The sequence below is a fragment of the Hyla sarda genome, unplaced genomic scaffold (assembly GCF_029499605.1).
Source record: "Hyla sarda isolate aHylSar1 unplaced genomic scaffold, aHylSar1.hap1 scaffold_330, whole genome shotgun sequence".
NCBI classification, from domain to species: Eukaryota; Metazoa; Chordata; class Amphibia; order Anura; family Hylidae; genus Hyla; species Hyla sarda.
Window position 1 is genome coordinate 15,376 of NW_026610043.1, and position 24,483 is coordinate 39,858.

Sequence of the window (24,483 nt, forward strand, 5' to 3'; positions counted from 1 at the left end):
CATGAGGGTCTCATGCCTATACACAAGGGTGTGTCATTGCTGTTGCTTGACCATGCATTGGTTTCTGTGGTCAGTGAATGATAAAAACAAAATTTACCATCCATTGATGGATGGGAAATCCGCCATGAGGCATTTGTTTTTAGAAACTGCTGCTCACAACCAATGTTGCAATGGAGTGTCTCCATCTGCTGGTGGTATTGGAAAGGCATTAGTGCTATGACAGGGTCTGAAGAAGAAGAAGAAGAAGAAGAAGAAGAAGACGGAAAAAAATATATATAAAAAGAAAAAGAGAGAGAGAGAGAGAGACTGACTTAGTGAGCGAGTGAGTGAGAGAGTGAGAGTGAGTGAGAGTGAATGAGTGAGTGAGTGATTGAGTGAGTGAGTGAGTGAGTGAGAACAAATGAGTTAAAGCAAGTGAGTGAGAGAGATCGAATGAATGAAAGTCTGAATGACAGAAAGAAAAAAGGATGAAGAAAGAAGCATGAAGAAAAAAAAATGTATATGGAGTTGCTGACATGAGTGCAATCTACAAAGCCGTTGAGGCTGATCCTCATGGGAGGATTATTGCACCAGGACCCTTAGCACTTTTAAAATGCCATTCAATGCCACGGGCTAGATGTAAACTGCAGATGACCATGTTGTGGTAGTTACCATGGATACCCAAGTGATGTGTGAGCTAACACATAGGCCCAACAGATTCCAAGAAGGCCAGAATCACCAGCGGCACCACCATCGATTGTCAGGTCACCCGGATTCAGCAAATACCAGAGTCCAAAATGATGCAGGTTTATACTGTTAATTTTCAGTTTATCGTTACAGTTGGTGTTATTCCATGTCGGAAGGGACGCAGCTACAGCCAGTGGGGTAACTAGAGACAGGCAGGCAGCTATGTGCAACAAAGGTAGGCGTGTTGTTTTCATATGCAGATCTGAAATATTGTCTTATATGCAAGAGGAGGAGTGATGGGGGTTCAGGCAAAAGCCAGGCTATGGATTGCATTGCTAAATGCTCCATCAGAGTGCAATGGTCGCCTGTCCTTTTTTTAAGTGATGATGTGGGTTTAGCCTGTGCTGTATGTATGTATGGGTGGCTGACTGCCACCCACCCAGAAAGTGTATGGGAGGCTGGTTGGCTGCCAGCCTTCCTTCCATTCCTATGAGTAATGTGAGTGCTCATGAAGGGGACATGGTTGGGTCCACCCCTTTCCCGGTTATCCCCTCTAGGCCTTTTGGCTTAGATCAAGTGTAAAAAAAGAAAGGATCTTGCGACAGATCGCATCCTGAGGCACGTTTTTTTTTGTGTGAATACTTGCACTTGGGTGACTTGTGAGCACATACTGATACATACGTTCCCTATCTGGGGACCATAAATTAAATGGATTTTTGAGAAAGGGAGCTGATTTGGAAGCTTGCTTCTGTCGCCCTATGCATTGACCCGATGTGGCAGTATCTTCGGGTAGTGAACAGTGCACCACCCCATTCCAGTGTTAAACAAGAAAGATTCTCATTTAATCCTCCGTGGGTGAGAATTTGAGTTTGAGAATTGGAGACCAAAATGATGAGTTGCACTGACTGGTTTATGAACGTCTATTCATTTAGCGTTTTAATGACCATGTTTGCACACTGATTGGTGTAAAAAAATAAAATAAAACTAAATAATAATAATCTAGCACACCTGTGCAGGTTTGACATGACATGACAGGTAGCTGTCTTGTGGGTGGTGCTGAATCCTGTTAAATGACATGAGGGTCTCATGCCTATACACAAGGGTGTGTCATTGCTGTTGCTTGACCATGCATTGGTTTCTGTGGTCAGTGAATGATAAAAACAAAATTTACCATCCATTGATGGATGGGAAATCCGCCATGAGGCATTTGTTTTTAGAAACTGCTGCTCACAACCAATGTTGCAATGGAGTGTCTCCATCTGCTGGTGGTATTGGAAAGGCATTAGTGCTATGACAGGGTCTGAAGAAGAAGAAGAAGAAGAAGAAGAAGAAGACGGAAAAAAATATATATAAAAAGAAAAAGAGAGAGAGAGAGAGAGACTGACTTAGTGAGCGAGTGAGTGAGAGAGTGAGAGTGAGTGAGAGTGAATGAGTGAGTGAGTGATTGAGTGAGTGAGTGAGTGAGTGAGAACAAATGAGTTAAAGCAAGTGAGTGAGAGAGATCGAATGAATGAAAGTCTGAATGACAGAAAGAAAAAAGGATGAAGAAAGAAGCATGAAGAAAAAAAAATGTATATGGAGTTGCTGACATGAGTGCAATCTACAAAGCCGTTGAGGCTGATCCTCATGGGAGGATTATTGCACCAGGACCCTTAGCACTTTTAAAATGCCATTCAATGCCACGGGCTAGATGTAAACTGCAGATGACCATGTTGTGGTAGTTACCATGGATACCCAAGTGATGTGTGAGCTAACACATAGGCCCAACAGATTCCAAGAAGGCCAGAATCACCAGCGGCACCACCATCGATTGTCAGGTCACCCGGATTCAGCAAATACCAGAAATGATGCAGGTTTATACTGTTAATTTTCAGTTTATCGTTACAGTTGGTGTTATTCCATGTCGGAAGGGACGCAGCTACAGCCAGTGGGGTAACTAGAGACAGGCAGGCAGCTATGTGCAACAAAGGTAGGCGTGTTGTTTTCATATGCAGATCTGAAATATTGTCTTATATGCAAGAGGAGGAGTGATGGGGGTTCAGGCAAAAGCCAGGCTATGGATTGCATTGCTAAATGCTCCATCAGAGTGCAATGGTCGCCTGTCCTTTTTTTAAGTGATGATGTGGGTTTAGCCTGTGCTGTATGTATGTATGGGTGGCTGACTGCCACCCACCCAGAAAGTGTATGGGAGGCTGGTTGGCTGCCAGCCTTCCTTCCATTCCTATGAGTAATGTGAGTGCTCATGAAGGGGACATGGTTGGGTCCACCCCTTTCCCGGTTATCCCCTCTAGGCCTTTTGGCTTAGATCAAGTGTAAAAAAAGAAAGGATCTTGCGACAGATCGCATCCTGAGGCACGTTTTTTTTTGTGTGAATACTTGCACTTGGGTGACTTGTGAGCACATACTGATACATACGTTCCCTATCTGGGGACCATAAATTAAATGGATTTTTGAGAAAGGGAGCTGATTTGGAAGCTTGCTTCTGTCGCCCTATGCATTGACCCGATGTGGCAGTATCTTCGGGTAGTGAACAGTGCACCACCCCATTCCAGTGTTAAACAAGAAAGATTCTCATTTAATCCTCCGTGGGTGAGAATTTGAGTTTGAGAATTGGAGACCAAAATGATGAGTTGCACTGACTGGTTTATGAACGTCTATTCATTTAGCGTTTTAATGACCATGTTTGCACACTGATTGGTGTAAAAAAATAAAATAAAACTAAATAATAATAATCTAGCACACCTGTGCAGGTTTGACATGACATGACAGGTAGCTGTCTTGTGGGTGGTGCTGAATCCTGTTAAATGACATGAGGGTCTCATGCCTATACACAAGGGTGTGTCATTGCTGTTGCTTGACCATGCATTGGTTTCTGTGGTCAGTGAATGATAAAAACAAAATTTACCATCCATTGATGGATGGGAAATCCGCCATGAGGCATTTGTTTTTAGAAACTGCTGCTCACAACCAATGTTGCAATGGAGTGTCTCCATCTGCTGGTGGTATTGGAAAGGCATTAGTGCTATGACAGGGTCTGAAGAAGAAGAAGAAGAAGAAGAAGAAGACGGAAAAAAATATATATAAAAAGAAAAAGAGAGAGAGAGAGAGAGACTGACTTAGTGAGCGAGTGAGTGAGAGAGTGAGAGTGAGTGAGAGTGAATGAGTGAGTGAGTGATTGAGTGAGTGAGTGAGTGAGTGAGAACAAATGAGTTAAAGCAAGTGAGTGAGAGAGATCGAATGAATGAAAGTCTGAATGACAGAAAGAAAAAAGGATGAAGAAAGAAGCATGAAGAAAAAAAAATGTATATGGAGTTGCTGACATGAGTGCAATCTACAAAGCCGTTGAGGCTGATCCTCATGGGAGGATTATTGCACCAGGACCCTTAGCACTTTTAAAATGCCATTCAATGCCACGGGCTAGATGTAAACTGCAGATGACCATGTTGTGGTAGTTACCATGGATACCCAAGTGATGTGTGAGCTAACACATAGGCCCAACAGATTCCAAGAAGGCCAGAATCACCAGCGGCACCACCATCGATTGTCAGGTCACCCGGATTCAGCAAATACCAGAGTCCAAAATGATGCAGGTTTATACTGTTAATTTTCAGTTTATCGTTACAGTTGGTGTTATTCCATGTCGGAAGGGACGCAGCTACAGCCAGTGGGGTAACTAGAGACAGGCAGGCAGCTATGTGCAACAAAGGTAGGCGTGTTGTTTTCATATGCAGATCTGAAATATTGTCTTATATGCAAGAGGAGGAGTGATGGGGGTTCAGGCAAAAGCCAGGCTATGGATTGCATTGCTAAATGCTCCATCAGAGTGCAATGGTCGCCTGTCCTTTTTTTAAGTGATGATGTGGGTTTAGCCTGTGCTGTATGTATGTATGGGTGGCTGACTGCCACCCACCCAGAAAGTGTATGGGAGGCTGGTTGGCTGCCAGCCTTCCTTCCATTCCTATGAGTAATGTGAGTGCTCATGAAGGGGACATGGTTGGGTCCACCCCTTTCCCGGTTATCCCCTCTAGGCCTTTTGGCTTAGATCAAGTGTAAAAAAAGAAAGGATCTTGCGACAGATCGCATCCTGAGGCACGTTTTTTTTTGTGTGAATACTTGCACTTGGGTGACTTGTGAGCACATACTGATACATACGTTCCCTATCTGGGGACCATAAATTAAATGGATTTTTGAGAAAGGGAGCTGATTTGGAAGCTTGCTTCTGTCGCCCTATGCATTGACCCGATGTGGCAGTATCTTCGGGTAGTGAACAGTGCACCACCCCATTCCAGTGTTAAACAAGAAAGATTCTCATTTAATCCTCCGTGGGTGAGAATTTGAGTTTGAGAATTGGAGACCAAAATGATGAGTTGCACTGACTGGTTTATGAACGTCTATTCATTTAGCGTTTTAATGACCATGTTTGCACACTGATTGGTGTAAAAAAATAAAATAAAACTAAATAATAATAATCTAGCACACCTGTGCAGGTTTGACATGACATGACAGGTAGCTGTCTTGTGGGTGGTGCTGAATCCTGTTAAATGACATGAGGGTCTCATGCCTATACACAAGGGTGTGTCATTGCTGTTGCTTGACCATGCATTGGTTTCTGTGGTCAGTGAATGATAAAAACAAAATTTACCATCCATTGATGGATGGGAAATCCGCCATGAGGCATTTGTTTTTAGAAACTGCTGCTCACAACCAATGTTGCAATGGAGTGTCTCCATCTGCTGGTGGTATTGGAAAGGCATTAGTGCTATGACAGGGTCTGAAGAAGAAGAAGAAGAAGAAGAAGAAGAAGACGGAAAAAAATATATATAAAAAGAAAAAGAGAGAGAGAGAGAGAGACTGACTTAGTGAGCGAGTGAGTGAGAGAGTGAGAGTGAGTGAGAGTGAATGAGTGAGTGAGTGATTGAGTGAGTGAGTGAGTGAGTGAGAACAAATGAGTTAAAGCAAGTGAGTGAGAGAGATCGAATGAATGAAAGTCTGAATGACAGAAAGAAAAAAGGATGAAGAAAGAAGCATGAAGAAAAAAAAATGTATATGGAGTTGCTGACATGAGTGCAATCTACAAAGCCGTTGAGGCTGATCCTCATGGGAGGATTATTGCACCAGGACCCTTAGCACTTTTAAAATGCCATTCAATGCCACGGGCTAGATGTAAACTGCAGATGACCATGTTGTGGTAGTTACCATGGATACCCAAGTGATGTGTGAGCTAACACATAGGCCCAACAGATTCCAAGAAGGCCAGAATCACCAGCGGCACCACCATCGATTGTCAGGTCACCCGGATTCAGCAAATACCAGAGTCCAAAATGATGCAGGTTTATACTGTTAATTTTCAGTTTATCGTTACAGTTGGTGTTATTCCATGTCGGAAGGGACGCAGCTACAGCCAGTGGGGTAACTAGAGACAGGCAGGCAGCTATGTGCAACAAAGGTAGGCGTGTTGTTTTCATATGCAGATCTGAAATATTGTCTTATATGCAAGAGGAGGAGTGATGGGGGTTCAGGCAAAAGCCAGGCTATGGATTGCATTGCTAAATGCTCCATCAGAGTGCAATGGTCGCCTGTCCTTTTTTTAAGTGATGATGTGGGTTTAGCCTGTGCTGTATGTATGTATGGGTGGCTGACTGCCACCCACCCAGAAAGTGTATGGGAGGCTGGTTGGCTGCCAGCCTTCCTTCCATTCCTATGAGTAATGTGAGTGCTCATGAAGGGGACATGGTTGGGTCCACCCCTTTCCCGGTTATCCCCTCTAGGCCTTTTGGCTTAGATCAAGTGTAAAAAAAGAAAGGATCTTGCGACAGATCGCATCCTGAGGCACGTTTTTTTTTGTGTGAATACTTGCACTTGGGTGACTTGTGAGCACATACTGATACATACGTTCCCTATCTGGGGACCATAAATTAAATGGATTTTTGAGAAAGGGAGCTGATTTGGAAGCTTGCTTCTGTCGCCCTATGCATTGACCCGATGTGGCAGTATCTTCGGGTAGTGAACAGTGCACCACCCCATTCCAGTGTTAAACAAGAAAGATTCTCATTTAATCCTCCGTGGGTGAGAATTTGAGTTTGAGAATTGGAGACCAAAATGATGAGTTGCACTGACTGGTTTATGAACGTCTATTCATTTAGCGTTTTAATGACCATGTTTGCACACTGATTGGTGTAAAAAAATAAAATAAAACTAAATAATAATAATCTAGCACACCTGTGCAGGTTTGACATGACATGACAGGTAGCTGTCTTGTGGGTGGTGCTGAATCCTGTTAAATGACATGAGGGTCTCATGCCTATACACAAGGGTGTGTCATTGCTGTTGCTTGACCATGCATTGGTTTCTGTGGTCAGTGAATGATAAAAACAAAATTTACCATCCATTGATGGATGGGAAATCCGCCATGAGGCATTTGTTTTTAGAAACTGCTGCTCACAACCAATGTTGCAATGGAGTGTCTCCATCTGCTGGTGGTATTGGAAAGGCATTAGTGCTATGACAGGGTCTGAAGAAGAAGAAGAAGAAGAAGAAGACGGAAAAAAATATATATAAAAAGAAAAAGAGAGAGAGAGAGAGAGACTGACTTAGTGAGCGAGTGAGTGAGAGAGTGAGAGTGAGTGAGAGTGAATGAGTGAGTGAGTGATTGAGTGAGTGAGTGAGTGAGTGAGAACAAATGAGTTAAAGCAAGTGAGTGAGAGAGATCGAATGAATGAAAGTCTGAATGACAGAAAGAAAAAAGGATGAAGAAAGAAGCATGAAGAAAAAAAAATGTATATGGAGTTGCTGACATGAGTGCAATCTACAAAGCCGTTGAGGCTGATCCTCATGGGAGGATTATTGCACCAGGACCCTTAGCACTTTTAAAATGCCATTCAATGCCACGGGCTAGATGTAAACTGCAGATGACCATGTTGTGGTAGTTACCATGGATACCCAAGTGATGTGTGAGCTAACACATAGGCCCAACAGATTCCAAGAAGGCCAGAATCACCAGCGGCACCACCATCGATTGTCAGGTCACCCGGATTCAGCAAATACCAGAGTCCAAAATGATGCAGGTTTATACTGTTAATTTTCAGTTTATCGTTACAGTTGGTGTTATTCCATGTCGGAAGGGACGCAGCTACAGCCAGTGGGGTAACTAGAGACAGGCAGGCAGCTATGTGCAACAAAGGTAGGCGTGTTGTTTTCATATGCAGATCTGAAATATTGTCTTATATGCAAGAGGAGGAGTGATGGGGGTTCAGGCAAAAGCCAGGCTATGGATTGCATTGCTAAATGCTCCATCAGAGTGCAATGGTCGCCTGTCCTTTTTTTAAGTGATGATGTGGGTTTAGCCTGTGCTGTATGTATGTATGGGTGGCTGACTGCCACCCACCCAGAAAGTGTATGGGAGGCTGGTTGGCTGCCAGCCTTCCTTCCATTCCTATGAGTAATGTGAGTGCTCATGAAGGGGACATGGTTGGGTCCACCCCTTTCCCGGTTATCCCCTCTAGGCCTTTTGGCTTAGATCAAGTGTAAAAAAAGAAAGGATCTTGCGACAGATCGCATCCTGAGGCACGTTTTTTTTTGTGTGAATACTTGCACTTGGGTGACTTGTGAGCACATACTGATACATACGTTCCCTATCTGGGGACCATAAATTAAATGGATTTTTGAGAAAGGGAGCTGATTTGGAAGCTTGCTTCTGTCGCCCTATGCATTGACCCGATGTGGCAGTATCTTCGGGTAGTGAACAGTGCACCACCCCATTCCAGTGTTAAACAAGAAAGATTCTCATTTAATCCTCCGTGGGTGAGAATTTGAGTTTGAGAATTGGAGACCAAAATGATGAGTTGCACTGACTGGTTTATGAACGTCTATTCATTTAGCGTTTTAATGACCATGTTTGCACACTGATTGGTGTAAAAAAATAAAATAAAACTAAATAATAATAATCTAGCACACCTGTGCAGGTTTGACATGACATGACAGGTAGCTGTCTTGTGGGTGGTGCTGAATCCTGTTAAATGACATGAGGGTCTCATGCCTATACACAAGGGTGTGTCATTGCTGTTGCTTGACCATGCATTGGTTTCTGTGGTCAGGTCAGTGAATGATAAAAACAAAATTTACCATCCATTGATGGATGGGAAATCCGCCATGAGGCATTTGTTTTTAGAAACTGCTGCTCACAACCAATGTTGCAATGGAGTGTCTCCATCTGCTGGTGGTATTGGAAAGGCATTAGTGCTATGACAGGGTCTGAAGAAGAAGAAGAAGAAGAAGAAGAAGACGGAAAAAAATATATATAAAAAGAGAGAGAGAGAGAGAGACTGACTTAGTGAGCGAGTGAGTGAGAGAGTGAGAGTGAGTGAGAGTGAATGAGTGAGTGAGTGATTGAGTGAGTGAGTGAGTGAGTGAGAACAAATGAGTTAAAGCAAGTGAGTGAGAGAGATCGAATGAATGAAAGTCTGAATGACAGAAAGAAAAAAGGATGAAGAAAGAAGCATGAAGAAAAAAAAATGTATATGGAGTTGCTGACATGAGTGCAATCTACAAAGCCGTTGAGGCTGATCCTCATGGGAGGATTATTGCACCAGGACCCTTAGCACTTTTAAAATGCCATTCAATGCCACGGGCTAGATGTAAACTGCAGATGACCATGTTGTGGTAGTTACCATGGATACCCAAGTGATGTGTGAGCTAACACATAGGCCCAACAGATTCCAAGAAGGCCAGAATCACCAGCGGCACCACCATCGATTGTCAGGTCACCCGGATTCAGCAAATACCAGAGTCCAAAATGATGCAGGTTTATACTGTTAATTTTCAGTTTATCGTTACAGTTGGTGTTATTCCATGTCGGAAGGGACGCAGCTACAGCCAGTGGGGTAACTAGAGACAGGCAGGCAGCTATGTGCAACAAAGGTAGGCGTGTTGTTTTCATATGCAGATCTGAAATATTGTCTTATATGCAAGAGGAGGAGTGATGGGGGTTCAGGCAAAAGCCAGGCTATGGATTGCATTGCTAAATGCTCCATCAGAGTGCAATGGTCGCCTGTCCTTTTTTTAAGTGATGATGTGGGTTTAGCCTGTGCTGTATGTATGTATGGGTGGCTGACTGCCACCCACCCAGAAAGTGTATGGGAGGCTGGTTGGCTGCCAGCCTTCCTTCCATTCCTATGAGTAATGTGAGTGCTCATGAAGGGGACATGGTTGGGTCCACCCCTTTCCCGGTTATCCCCTCTAGGCCTTTTGGCTTAGATCAAGTGTAAAAAAAGAAAGGATCTTGCGACAGATCGCATCCTGAGGCACGTTTTTTTTTGTGTGAATACTTGCACTTGGGTGACTTGTGAGCACATACTGATACATACGTTCCCTATCTGGGGACCATAAATTAAATGGATTTTTGAGAAAGGGAGCTGATTTGGAAGCTTGCTTCTGTCGCCCTATGCATTGACCCGATGTGGCAGTATCTTCGGGTAGTGAACAGTGCACCACCCCATTCCAGTGTTAAACAAGAAAGATTCTCATTTAATCCTCCGTGGGTGAGAATTTGAGTTTGAGAATTGGAGACCAAAATGATGAGTTGCACTGACTGGTTTATGAACGTCTATTCATTTAGCGTTTTAATGACCATGTTTGCACACTGATTGGTGTAAAAAAATAAAATAAAACTAAATAATAATAATCTAGCACACCTGTGCAGGTTTGACATGACATGACAGGTAGCTGTCTTGTGGGTGGTGCTGAATCCTGTTAAATGACATGAGGGTCTCATGCCTATACACAAGGGTGTGTCATTGCTGTTGCTTGACCATGCATTGGTTTCTGTGGTCAGTGAATGATAAAAACAAAATTTACCATCCATTGATGGATGGGAAATCCGCCATGAGGCATTTGTTTTTAGAAACTGCTGCTCACAACCAATGTTGCAATGGAGTGTCTCCATCTGCTGGTGGTATTGGAAAGGCATTAGTGCTATGACAGGGTCTGAAGAAGAAGAAGAAGAAGAAGAAGAAGAAGAAGACGGAAAAAAATATATATAAAAAGAGAGAGAGAGAGAGAGACTGACTTAGTGAGCGAGTGAGTGAGAGAGTGAGAGTGAGTGAGAGTGAATGAGTGAGTGAGTGATTGAGTGAGTGAGTGAGTGAGTGAGTGAGAACAAATGAGTTAAAGCAAGTGAGTGAGAGAGATCGAATGAATGAAAGTCTGAATGACAGAAAGAAAAAAGGATGAAGAAAGAAGCATGAAGAAAAAAAAATGTATATGGAGTTGCTGACATGAGTGCAATCTACAAAGCCGTTGAGGCTGATCCTCATGGGAGGATTATTGCACCAGGACCCTTAGCACTTTTAAAATGCCATTCAATGCCACGGGCTAGATGTAAACTGCAGATGACCATGTTGTGGTAGTTACCATGGATACCCAAGTGATGTGTGAGCTAACACATAGGCCCAACAGATTCCAAGAAGGCCAGAATCACCAGCGGCACCACCATCGATTGTCAGGTCACCCGGATTCAGCAAATACCAGAGTCCAAAATGATGCAGGTTTATACTGTTAATTTTCAGTTTATCGTTACAGTTGGTGTTATTCCATGTCGGAAGGGACGCAGCTACAGCCAGTGGGGTAACTAGAGACAGGCAGGCAGCTATGTGCAACAAAGGTAGGCGTGTTGTTTTCATATGCAGATCTGAAATATTGTCTTATATGCAAGAGGAGGAGTGATGGGGGTTCAGGCAAAAGCCAGGCTATGGATTGCATTGCTAAATGCTCCATCAGAGTGCAATGGTCGCCTGTCCTTTTTTTAAGTGATGATGTGGGTTTAGCCTGTGCTGTATGTATGTATGGGTGGCTGACTGCCACCCACCCAGAAAGTGTATGGGAGGCTGGTTGGCTGCCAGCCTTCCTTCCATTCCTATGAGTAATGTGAGTGCTCATGAAGGGGACATGGTTGGGTCCACCCCTTTCCCGGTTATCCCCTCTAGGCCTTTTGGCTTAGATCAAGTGTAAAAAAAGAAAGGATCTTGCGACAGATCGCATCCTGAGGCACGTTTTTTTTTGTGTGAATACTTGCACTTGGGTGACTTGTGAGCACATACTGATACATACGTTCCCTATCTGGGGACCATAAATTAAATGGATTTTTGAGAAAGGGAGCTGATTTGGAAGCTTGCTTCTGTCGCCCTATGCATTGACCCGATGTGGCAGTATCTTCGGGTAGTGAACAGTGCACCACCCCATTCCAGTGTTAAACAAGAAAGATTCTCATTTAATCCTCCGTGGGTGAGAATTTGAGTTTGAGAATTGGAGACCAAAATGATGAGTTGCACTGACTGGTTTATGAACGTCTATTCATTTAGCGTTTTAATGACCATGTTTGCACACTGATTGGTGTAAAAAAATAAAATAAAACTAAATAATAATAATCTAGCACACCTGTGCAGGTTTGACATGACATGACAGGTAGCTGTCTTGTGGGTGGTGCTGAATCCTGTTAAATGACATGAGGGTCTCATGCCTATACACAAGGGTGTGTCATTGCTGTTGCTTGACCATGCATTGGTTTCTGTGGTCAGTGAATGATAAAAACAAAATTTACCATCCATTGATGGATGGGAAATCCGCCATGAGGCATTTGTTTTTAGAAACTGCTGCTCACAACCAATGTTGCAATGGAGTGTCTCCATCTGCTGGTGGTATTGGAAAGGCATTAGTGCTATGACAGGGTCTGAAGAAGAAGAAGAAGAAGAAGAAGAAGAAGACGGAAAAAAATATATATAAAAAGAAAAAGAGAGAGAGAGAGAGAGAGACTGACTTAGTGAGCGAGTGAGTGAGAGAGTGAGAGTGAGTGAGAGTGAATGAGTGAGTGAGTGATTGAGTGAGTGAGTGAGTGAGTGAGAACAAATGAGTTAAAGCAAGTGAGTGAGAGAGATCGAATGAATGAAAGTCTGAATGACAGAAAGAAAAAAGGATGAAGAAAGAAGCATGAAGAAAAAAAAATGTATATGGAGTTGCTGACATGAGTGCAATCTACAAAGCCATTGAGGCTGATCCTCATGGGAGGATTATTGCACCAGGACCCTTAGCACTTTTAAAATGCCATTCAATGCCACGGGCTAGATGTAAACTGCAGATGACCATGTTGTGGTAGTTACCATGGATACCCAAGTGATGTGTGAGCTAACACATAGGCCCAACAGATTCCAAGAAGGCCAGAATCACCAGCGGCACCACCATCGATTGTCAGGTCACCCGGATTCAGCAAATACCAGAGTCCAAAATGATGCAGGTTTATACTGTTAATTTTCAGTTTATCGTTACAGTTGGTGTTATTCCATGTCGGAAGGGACGCAGCTACAGCCAGTGGGGTAACTAGAGACAGGCAGGCAGCTATGTGCAACAAAGGTAGGCGTGTTGTTTTCATATGCAGATCTGAAATATTGTCTTATATGCAAGAGGAGGAGTGATGGGGGTTCAGGCAAAAGCCAGGCTATGGATTGCATTGCTAAATGCTCCATCAGAGTGCAATGGTCGCCTGTCCTTTTTTTAAGTGATGATGTGGGTTTAGCCTGTGCTGTATGTATGTATGGGTGGCTGACTGCCACCCACCCAGAAAGTGTATGGGAGGCTGGTTGGCTGCCAGCCTTCCTTCCATTCCTATGAGTAATGTGAGTGCTCATGAAGGGGACATGGTTGGGTCCACCCCTTTCCCGGTTATCCCCTCTAGGCCTTTTGGCTTAGATCAAGTGTAAAAAAAGAAAGGATCTTGCGACAGATCGCATCCTGAGGCACGTTTTTTTTTGTGTGAATACTTGCACTTGGGTGACTTGTGAGCACATACTGATACATACGTTCCCTATCTGGGGACCATAAATTAAATGGATTTTTGAGAAAGGGAGCTGATTTGGAAGCTTGCTTCTGTCGCCCTATGCATTGACCCGATGTGGCAGTATCTTCGGGTAGTGAACAGTGCACCACCCCATTCCAGTGTTAAACAAGAAAGATTCTCATTTAATCCTCCGTGGGTGAGAATTTGAGTTTGAGAATTGGAGACCAAAATGATGAGTTGCACTGACTGGTTTATGAACGTCTATTCATTTAGCGTTTTAATGACCATGTTTGCACACTGATTGGTGTAAAAAAATAAAATAAAACTAAATAATAATAATCTAGCACACCTGTGCAGGTTTGACATGACATGACAGGTAGCTGTCTTGTGGGTGGTGCTGAATCCTGTTAAATGACATGAGGGTCTCATGCCTATACACAAGGGTGTGTCATTGCTGTTGCTTGACCATGCATTGGTTTCTGTGGTCAGTGAATGATAAAAACAAAATTTACCATCCATTGATGGATGGGAAATCCGCCATGAGGCATTTGTTTTTAGAAACTGCTGCTCACAACCAATGTTGCAATGGAGTGTCTCCATCTGCTGGTGGTATTGGAAAGGCATTAGTGCTATGACAGGGTCTGAAGAAGAAGAAGAAGAAGAAGAAGAAGAAGAAGACGGAAAAAAATATATATAAAAAGAAAAAGAGAGAGAGAGAGACTGACTTAGTGAGCGAGTGAGTGAGAGAGTGAGAGTGAGTGAGAGTGAATGAGTGAGTGAGTGATTGAGTGAGTGAGTGAGTGAGTGAGAACAAATGAGTTAAAGCAAGTGAGTGAGAGAGATCGAATGAATGAAAGTCTGAATGACAGAAAGAAAAAAGGATGAAGAAAGAAGCATGAAGAAAAAAAAATGTATATGGAGTTGCTGACATGAGTGCAATCTACAAAGCCGTTGAGGCTGATCCTCATGGGAGGATTATTGCACCAGGACCCATAGCACTTTTAAAATGCCATTCAATGCCACGGGCTAGATGTAAACTGCAGATGACCATGTTGTGGTAGTTACCATGGATACCCAAGTGATGTGTGAGCTAACACATAGGCCCAACAGATTCCAAGAAGGCCAGAATCACCAGCGGCACCACCATCGATTGTCAGGTCACCCGGATTCAGCAAATACCAGAGTCCAAAATGATGCAGGTTTATACTGTTAATTTTCAGTTTATCGTTAAAGTTGGTGTTATTCCATGTCGGAAGGGACGCAGCTACAGCCAGTGGGGTAACTAGAGACAGGCAGGCAGCTATGTGCAACAAAGGTAGGCGTGTTGTTTTCATATGCAGATCTGAAATATTGTCTTATATGCAAGAGGAGGAGTGATGGGGGTTCAGGCAAAAGCCAGGCTATGGATTGCATTGCTAAATGCTCCATCAGAGTGCAATGGTCGCCTGTCCTTTTTTTAAGTGATGATGTGGGTTTAGCCTGTGCTGTATGTATGTATGGGTGGCTGACTGCCACCCACCCAGAAAGTGTATGGGAGGCTGGTTGGCTGCCAGCCTTCCTTCCATTCCTATGAGTAATGTGAGTGCTCATGAAGGGGACATGGTTGGGTCCACCCCTTTCCCGGTTATCCCCTCTAGGCCTTTTGGCTTAGATCAAGTGTAAAAAAAGAAAGGATCTTGCGACAGATCGCATCCTGAGGCACGTTTTTTTTTGTGTGAATACTTGCACTTGGGTGACTTGTGAGCACATACTGATACATACGTTCCCTATCTGGGGACCATAAATTAAATGGATTTTTGAGAAAGGGAGCTGATTTGGAAGCTTGCTTCTGTCGCCCTATGCATTGACCCGATGTGGCAGTATCTTCGGGTAGTGAACAGTGCACCACCCCATTCCAGTGTTAAACAAGAAAGATTCTCATTTAATCCTCCGTGGGTGAGAATTTGAGTTTGAGAATTGGAGACCAAAATGATGAGTTGCACTGACTGGTTTATGAACGTCTATTCATTTAGCGTTTTAATGACCATGTTTGCACACTGATTGGTGTAAAAAAATAAAATAAAACTAAATAATAATAATCTAGCACACCTGTGCAGGTTTGACATGACATGACAGGTAGCTGTCTTGTGGGTGGTGCTGAATCCTGTTAAATGACATGAGGGTCTCATGCCTATACACAAGGGTGTGTCATTGCTGTTGCTTGACCATGCATTGGTTTCTGTGGTCAGTGAATGATAAAAACAAAATTTACCATCCATTGATGGATGGGAAATCCGCCATGAGGCATTTGTTTTTAGAAACTGCTGCTCACAACCAATGTTGCAATGGAGTGTCTCCATCTGCTGGTGGTATTGGAAAGGCATTAGTGCTATGACAGGGTCTGAAGAAGAAGAAGAAGAAGAAGAAGAAGAAGAAGACGGAAAAAAATATATATAAAAAGAAAAAGAGAGAGAGAGAGAGAGACTGACTTAGTGAGCGAGTGAGTGAGAGAGTGAGAGTGAGTGAGAGTGAATGAGTGAGTGAGTGATTGAGTGAGTGAGTGAGTGAGTGAGTGAGTGAGAACAAATGAGTTAAAGCAAGTGAGTGAGAGAGATCGAATGAATGAAAGTCTGAATGACAGAAAGAAAAAAGGATGAAGAAAGAAGCATGAAGAAAAAAAAATGTATATGGAGTTGCTGACATGAGTGCAATCTACAAAGCCGTTGAGGCTGATCCTCATGGGAGGATTATTGCACCAGGACCCTTAGCACTTTTAAAATGCCATTCAATGCCACGGGCTAGATGTAAACTGCAGATGACCATGTTGTGGTAGTTACCATGGATACCCAAGTGATGTGTGAGCTAACACATAGGCCCAACAGATTCCAAGAAGGCCAGAATCACCAGCGGCACCACCATCGATTGTCAGGTCACCCGGATTCAGCAAATACCAGAGTCCAAAATGATGCAGGTTTATACTGTTAATTTTCAGTTTATCGTTACAGTTGGTGTTATTCCATGTCGGAAGGGACGCAGCTACAGCCAGTGGGGTAACTAGAGACAGGCAGGCAGCTATGTGCAACAAAGGTAGGCGTGTTGTTTTCATATGCAGATCTGAAATATTGTCTTATATGCAAGAGGAGGAGTGATGGGGGTTCAGGCAAAAGCCAGGCTATGGATTGCATTGCTAAATGCTCCATCAGAGTGCAATGGTCGCCTGTCCTTTTTTTAAGTGATGATGTGGGTTTAGCCTGTGCTGTATGTATGTATGGGTGGCTGACTGCCACCCACCCAGAAAGTGTATGGGAGGCTGGTTGGCTGCCAGCCTTCCTTCCATTCCTATGAGTAATGTGAGTGCTCATGAAGGGGACATGGTTGGGTCCACCCCTTTCCCGGTTATCCCCTCTAGGCCTTTTGGCTTAGATCAAGTGTAAAAAAAGAAAGGATCTTGCGACAGATCGCATCCTGAGGCACGTTTTTTTTTGTGTGAATACTTGCACTTGGGTGACTTGTGAGCACATACTGATACATACGTTCCCTATCTGGGGACCATAAATTAAATGGATTTTTGAGAAAGGGAGCTGATTTGGAAGCTTGCTTCTGTCGCCCTATGCATTGACCCGATGTGGCAGTATCTTCGGGTAGTGAACAGTGCACCACCCCATTCCAGTGTTAAACAAGAAAGATTCTCATTTAATCCTCTGTGGGTGAGAATTTGAGTTTGAGAATTGGAGACCAAAATGATGAGTTGCACTGACTGGTTTATGAACGTCTATTCATTTAGCGTTTTAATGACCATGTTTGCACACTGATTGGTGTAAAAAAATAAAATAAAACTAAATAATAATAATCTAGCACACCTGTGCAGGTTTGACATGACATGACAGGTAGCTGTCTTGTGGGTGGTGCTGAATCCTGTTAAATGACATGAGGGTCTCATGCCTATACACAAGGGTGTGTCATTGCTGTTGCTTGACCATGCATTGGTTTCTGTGGTCAGTGAATGATAAAAACAAAATTTACCATCCATTGATGGATGGGAAATCCGCCATGAGGCATTTGTTTTTAGAAACTGCTGCTCACAACCAATGTTGCAATGGAGTGTCTCCATCTGCTGGTGGTATTGGAAAGGCATTAGTGCTATGACAGGGTCTGAAGAAGAAGAAGAAGAAGAAGAAGAAGAAGACGGAAAAAAATATATATAAAAAGAAAAAGAGAGAGAGAGAGACTGACTTAGTGAGCGAGTGAGTGAGAGAGTGAGAGTGAGTGAGAGTGAATGAGTGAGTGAGTGATTGAGTGAGTGAGTGAGTGAGTGAGAACAAATGAGTTAAAGCAAGTGAGTGAGAGAGATCGAATGAATGAAAGTCTGAATGACAGAAAGAAAAAAGGATGAAGAAAGAAGCATGAAGAAAAAAAAATGTATATGGAGTTGCTGACATGAGTGCAATCTACAAAGCCGTTGAGGCTGATCCTCATGGGAGGATTATTGCACCAGGACCCATAGCACTTTTAAAATGCCATTCAATGCCACGGGCTAGATGTAAACTGCAGATGACCATGTTGTGGTAGTTACCATGGATACCCAAGTGATGTGTGAGCTAACACATAGGCCCAACAGATTCCAAGAAGGCCAGAATCACCAGCGGCACCACCATCGATTGTCAGGTCACCCGGATTCAGCAAATACCAGAGTCCAAAATGATGCAGGTTTATACTGTTAATTTTCAGTTTATCGTTACAGTTGGTGTTATTCCATGTCGGAAGGGACGCAGCTACAGCCAGTGGGGTAACTAGAGACAGGCAGGCAGCTATGTGCAACAAAGGTAGGCGTGTTGTTTTCATATGCAGATCTGAAATATTGTCTTATATGCAAGAGGAGGAGTGATGGGGGTTCAGGCAAAAGCCAGGCTATGGATTGCATTGCTAAATGCTCCATCAGAGTGCAATGGTCGCCTGTCCTTTTTTTAAGTGATGATGTGGGTTTAGCCTGTGCTGTATGTATGTATGGGTGGCTGACTGCCACCCACCCAGAAAGTGTATGGGAGGCTGGTTGGCTGCCAGCCTTCCTTCCATTCCTATGAGTAATGTGAGTGCTCATGAAGGGGACATGGTTGGGTCCACCCCTTTCCCGGTTATCCCCTCTAGGCCTTTTGGCTTAGATCAAGTGTAAAAAAAGAAAGGATCTTGCGACAGATCGCATCCTGAGGCACGTTTTTTTTTGTGTGAATACTTGCACTTGGGTGACTTGTGAGCACATACTGATACATACGTTCCCTATCTGGGGACCATAAATTAAATGGATTTTTGAGAAAGGGAGCTGATTTGGAAGCTTGCTTCTGTCGCCCTATGCATTGACCCGATGTGGCAGTATCTTCGGGTAGTGAACAGTGCACCACCCCATTCCAGTGTTAAACAAGAAAGATTCTCATTTAATCCTCCGTGGGTGAGAATTTGAGTTTGAGAATTGGAGACCAAAATGATGAGTTGCACTGACTGGTTTATGAACGTCTATTCATTTAGCGTTTTAATGACCATGTTTGCACACTGATTGGTGTAAAAAAATAAAATAAAACTAAATAATAATAATCTAGCACACCTGTGCAGGTTTGACATGACATGACAGGTAGCTGTCTTGTGGGTGGTGCTGAATCCTGTTAAATGACATGAGGGTCTCATGCCTATACACAAGGGTGTGTCATTGCTGTTGCTTGACCATGCATTGGTTTCTGTGGTCAGTGAATGATAAAAACAAAATTTACCATCCATTGATGGATGGGAAATCCGCCATGAGGCATTTGTTTTTAGAAACTGCTGCTCACAACCAATGTTGCAATGGAGTGTCTCCATCTGCTGGTGGTATTGGAAAGGCATTAGTGCTATGACAGGGTCTGAAGAAGAAGAAGAAGAAGAAGAAGAAGAAGAAGAAGAAGACGGAAAAAAATATATATAAAAAGAAAAAGAGAGAGAGAGAGACTGACTTAGTGAGCGAGTGAGTGAGAGAGTGAGAGTGAGTGAGAGTGAATGAGTGAGTGAGTGATTGAGTGAGTGAGTGAGTGAGTGAGAACAAATGAGTTAAAGCAAGTGAGTGAGAGAGATCGAATGAATGAAAGTCTGAATGACAGAAAGAAAAAAGGATGAAGAAAGAAGCATGAAGAAAAAAAAATGTATATGGAGTTGCTGACATGAGTGCAATCTACAAAGCCGTTGAGGCTGATCCTCATGGGAGGATTATTGCACCAGGACCCATAGCACTTTTAAAATGCCATTCAATGCCACGGGCTAGATGTAAACTGCAGATGACCATGTTGTGGTAGTTACCATGGATACCCAAGTGATGTGTGAGCTAACACATAGGCCCAACAGATTCCAAGAAGGCCAGAATCACCAGCGGCACCACCATCGATTGTCAGGTCACCCGGATTCAGCAAATACCAGAGTCCAAAATGATGCAGGTTTATACTGTTAATTTTCAGTTTATCGTTAAAGTTGGTGTTATTCCATGTCGGAAGGGACGCAGCTACAGCCAGTGGGGTAACTAGAGACAGGCAGGCAGCTATGTGCAACAAAGGTAGGCGTGTTGTTTTCATATGCAGATCTGAAATATTGTCTTATATGCAAGAGGAGGAGTGATGGGGGTTCAGGCAAAAGCCAGGCTATGGATTGCATTGCTAAATGCTCCATCAGAGTGCAATGGTCGCCTGTCCTTTTTTTAAGTGATGATGTGGGTTTAGCCTGTGCTGTATGTATGTATGGGTGGCTGACTGCCACCCACCCAGAAAGTGTATGGGAGGCTGGTTGGCTGCCAGCCTTCCTTCCATTCCTATGAGTAATGTGAGTGCTCATGAAGGGGACATGGTTGGGTCCACCCCTTTCCCGGTTATCCCCTCTAGGCCTTTTGGCTTAGATCAAGTGTAAAAAAAGAAAGGATCTTGCGACAGATCGCATCCTGAGGCACGTTTTTTTTTGTGTGAATACTTGCACTTGGGTGACTTGTGAGCACATACTGATACATACGTTCCCTATCTGGGGACCATAAATTAAATGGATTTTTGAGAAAGGGAGCTGATTTGGAAGCTTGCTTCTGTCGCCCTATGCATTGACCCGATGTGGCAGTATCTTCGGGTAGTGAACAGTGCACCACCCCATTCCAGTGTTAAACAAGAAAGATTCTCATTTAATCCTCCGTGGGTGAGAATTTGAGTTTGAGAATTGGAGACCAAAATGATGAGTTGCACTGACTGGTTTATGAACGTCTATTCATTTAGCGTTTTAATGACCATGTTTGCACACTGATTGGTGTAAAAAAATAAAATAAAACTAAATAATAATAATCTAGCACACCTGTGCAGGTTTGACATGACATGACAGGTAGCTGTCTTGTGGGTGGTGCTGAATCCTGTTAAATGACATGAGGGTCTCATGCCTATACACAAGGGTGTGTCATTGCTGTTGCTTGACCATGCATTGGTTTCTGTGGTCAGTGAATGATAAAAACAAAATTTACCATCCATTGATGGATGGGAAATCCGCCATGAGGCATTTGTTTTTAGAAACTGCTGCTCACAACCAATGTTGCAATGGAGTGTCTCCATCTGCTGGTGGTATTGGAAAGGCATTAGTGCTATGACAGGGTCTGAAGAAGAAGAAGAAGAAGAAGAAGAAGAAGAAGACGGAAAAAAATATATATAAAAAGAAAAAGAGAGAGAGAGAGAGAGACTGACTTAGTGAGCGAGTGAGTGAGAGAGTGAGAGTGAGTGAGAGTGAATGAGTGAGTGAGTGATTGAGTGAGTGAGTGAGTGAGTGAGAACAAATGAGTTAAAGCAAGTGAGTGAGAGAGATCGAATGAATGAAAGTCTGAATGACAGAAAGAAAAAAGGATGAAGAAAGAAGCATGAAGAAAAAAAAATGTATATGGAGTTGCTGACATGAGTGCAATCTACAAAGCCGTTGAGGCTGATCCTCATGGGAGGATTATTGCACCAGGACCCTTAGCACTTTTAAAATGCCATTCAATGCCACGGGCTAGATGTAAACTGCAGATGACCATGTTGTGGTAGTTACCATGGATACCCAAGTGATGTGTGAGCTAACACATAGGCCCAACAGATTCCAAGAAGGCCAGAATCACCAGCGGCACCACCATCGATTGTCAGGTCACCCGGATTCAGCAAATACCAGAGTCCAAAATGATGCAGGTTTATACTGTTAATTTTCAGTTTATCGTTACAGTTGGTGTTATTCCATGTCGGAAGGGACGCAGCTACAGCCAGTGGGGTAACTAGAGACAGGCAGGCAGCTATGTGCAACAAAGGTAGGCGTGTTGTTTTCATATGCAGATCTGAAATATTGTCTTATATGCAAGAGGAGGAGTGATGGGGGTTCAGGCAAAAGCCAGGCTATGGATTGCATTGCTAAATGCTCCATCAGAGTGCAATGGTCGCCTGTCCTTTTTTTAAGTGATGATGTGGGTTTAGCCTGTGCTGTATGTATGTATGGGTGGCTGACTGCCACCCACCCAGAAAGTGTATGGGAGGCTGGTTGGCTGCCAGCCTTCCTTCCATTCCTATGAGTAATGTGAGTGCTCATGAAGGGGACATGGTTGGGTCCACCCCTTTCCCGGTTATCCCCTCTAGGCCTTTTGGCTTAGATCAAGTGTAAAAAAAGAAAGGATCTTGCGACAGATCGCATCCTGAGGCACGTTTTTTTTTGTGTGAATACTTGCACTTGGGTGACTTGTGAGCACATACTGATACATACGTTCCCTATCTGGGGACCATAAATTAAATGGATTTTTGAGAAAGGGAGCTGATTTGGAAGCTTGCTTCTGTCGCCCTATGCATTGACCCGATGTGGCAGTATCTTCGGGTAGTGAACAGTGCACCACCCCATTCCAGTGTTAAACAAGAAAGATTCTCATTTAATCCTCCGTGGGTGAGAATTTGAGTTTGAGAATTGGAGACCAAAATGATGAGTTGCACTGACTGGTTTATGAACGTCTATTCATTTAGCGTTTTAATGACCATGTTTGCACACTGATTGGTGTAAAAAAATAAAATAAAACTAAATAATAATAATCTAGCACACCTGTGCAGGTTTGACATGACATGACAGGTAGCTGTCTTGTGGGTGGTGCTGAATCCTGTTAAATGACATGAGGGTCTCATGCCTATACACAAGGGTGTGTCATTGCTGTTGCTTGACCATGCATTGGTTTCTGTGGTCAGTGAATGATAAAAACAAAATTTACCATCCATTGATGGATGGGAAATCCGCTATGAGGCATTTGTTTTTAGAAACTGCTGCTCACAACCAATGTTGCAATGGAGTGTCTCCATCTGCTGGTGGTATTGGAAAGGCATTAGTGCTATGACAGGGTCTGAAGAAGAAGAAGAAGAAGAAGAAGAAGAAGAAGAAGACGGAAAAAAATATATATAAAAAGAAAAAGAGAGAGAGAGAGAGAGACTGACTTAGTGAGCGAGTGAGTGAGAGAGTGAGAGTGAGTGAGAGTGAATGAGTGAGTGAGTGATTGAGTGAGTGAGTGAGTGAGTGAGAACAAATGAGTTAAAGCAAGTGAGTGAGAGAGATCGAATGAATGAAAGTCTGAATGACAGAAAGAAAAAAGGATGAAGAAAGAAGCATGAAGAAAAAAAAATGTATATGGAGTTGCTGACATGAGTGCAATCTACAAAGCCGTTGAGGCTGATCCTCATGGGAGGATTATTGCACCAGGACCCTTAGCACTTTTAAAATGCCATTCAATGCCACGGGCTAGATGTAAACTGCAGATGACCATGTTGTGGTAGTTACCATGGATACCCAAGTGATGTGTGAGCTAACACATAGGCCCAACAGATTCCAAGAAGGCCAGAATCACCAGCGGCACCACCATCGATTGTCAGGTCACCCGGATTCAGCAAATACCAGAGTCCAAAATGATGCAGGTTTATACTGTTAATTTTCAGTTTATCGTTACAGTTGGTGTTATTCCATGTCGGAAGGGACGCAGCTACAGCCAGTGGGGTAACTAGAGACAGGCAGGCAGCTATGTGCAACAAAGGTAGGCGTGTTGTTTTCATATGCAGATCTGAAATATTGTCTTATATGCAAGAGGAGGAGTGATGGGGGTTCAGGCAAAAGCCAGGCTATGGATTGCATTGCTAAATGCTCCATCAGAGTGCAATGGTCGCCTGTCCTTTTTTTAAGTGATGATGTGGGTTTAGCCTGTGCTGTATGTATGTATGGGTGGCTGACTGCCACCCACCCAGAAAGTGTATGGGAGGCTGGTTGGCTGCCAGCCTTCCTTCCATTCCTATGAGTAATGTGAGTGCTCATGAAGGGGACATGGTTGGGTCCACCCCTTTCCCGGTTATCCCCTCTAGGCCTTTTGGCTTAGATCAAGTGTAAAAAAAGAAAGGATCTTGCGACAGATCGCATCCTGAGGCACGTTTTTTTTTGTGTGAATACTTGCACTTGGGTGACTTGTGAGCACATACTGATACATACGTTCCCTATCTGGGGACCATAAATTAAATGGATTTTTGAGAAAGGGAGCTGATTTGGAAGCTTGCTTCTGTCGCCCTATGCATTGACCCGATGTGGCAGTATCTTCGGGTAGTGAACAGTGCACCACCCCATTCCAGTGTTAAACAAGAAAGATTCTCATTTAATCCTCCGTGGGTGAGAATTTGAGTTTGAGAATTGGAGACCAAAATGATGAGTTGCACTGACTGGTTTATGAACGTCTATTCATTTAGCGTTTTAATGGCCATGTTTGCACACTGATTGGTGTAAAAAAATAAAATAAAACTAAATAATAATAATCTAGCACACCTGTGCAGGTTTGACATGACATGACAGGTAGCTGTCTTGTGGGTGGTGCTGAATCCTGTTAAATGACATGAGGGTCTCATGCCTATACACAAGGGTGTGTCATTGCTGTTGCTTGACCATGCATTGGTTTCTGTGGTCAGTGAATGATAAAAACAAAATTTACCATCCATTGATGGATGGGAAAT

At 43.4% G+C, this 24,483-nt stretch overlaps 14 pseudogenes; all 14 read left to right on the top strand.

Annotated features, from left to right (window-relative positions):
• The first annotated feature begins 1,212 nt into the window (after positions 1-1,212).
• Positions 1,213-1,476, top strand: LOC130330215 (U2 spliceosomal RNA; annotated as a pseudogene).
• Positions 1,477-2,946: 1,470 nt separating this feature from the next.
• Positions 2,947-3,210, top strand: LOC130330223 (U2 spliceosomal RNA; annotated as a pseudogene).
• Positions 3,211-4,683: 1,473 nt separating this feature from the next.
• LOC130330224 (U2 spliceosomal RNA) lies at positions 4,684-4,947 on the top strand (annotated as a pseudogene).
• A 1,476-nt stretch (positions 4,948-6,423) lies between these two features.
• On the top strand, positions 6,424-6,687 carry LOC130330225 (U2 spliceosomal RNA; annotated as a pseudogene).
• Positions 6,688-8,157: 1,470 nt separating this feature from the next.
• On the top strand, positions 8,158-8,421 carry LOC130330226 (U2 spliceosomal RNA; annotated as a pseudogene).
• Positions 8,422-9,893: 1,472 nt separating this feature from the next.
• On the top strand, positions 9,894-10,157 carry LOC130330227 (U2 spliceosomal RNA; annotated as a pseudogene).
• Positions 10,158-11,634: 1,477 nt separating this feature from the next.
• LOC130330228 (U2 spliceosomal RNA) lies at positions 11,635-11,898 on the top strand (annotated as a pseudogene).
• A 1,478-nt stretch (positions 11,899-13,376) lies between these two features.
• LOC130330230 (U2 spliceosomal RNA) lies at positions 13,377-13,640 on the top strand (annotated as a pseudogene).
• Positions 13,641-15,115: 1,475 nt separating this feature from the next.
• On the top strand, positions 15,116-15,379 carry LOC130330232 (U2 spliceosomal RNA; annotated as a pseudogene).
• A 1,487-nt stretch (positions 15,380-16,866) lies between these two features.
• Positions 16,867-17,130, top strand: LOC130330233 (U2 spliceosomal RNA; annotated as a pseudogene).
• Positions 17,131-18,602: 1,472 nt separating this feature from the next.
• LOC130330234 (U2 spliceosomal RNA) lies at positions 18,603-18,866 on the top strand (annotated as a pseudogene).
• A 1,481-nt stretch (positions 18,867-20,347) lies between these two features.
• On the top strand, positions 20,348-20,611 carry LOC130330235 (U2 spliceosomal RNA; annotated as a pseudogene).
• Positions 20,612-22,090: 1,479 nt separating this feature from the next.
• On the top strand, positions 22,091-22,354 carry LOC130330236 (U2 spliceosomal RNA; annotated as a pseudogene).
• Positions 22,355-23,836: 1,482 nt separating this feature from the next.
• LOC130330237 (U2 spliceosomal RNA) lies at positions 23,837-24,100 on the top strand (annotated as a pseudogene).
• Positions 24,101-24,483: the final 383 nt, after the last annotated feature.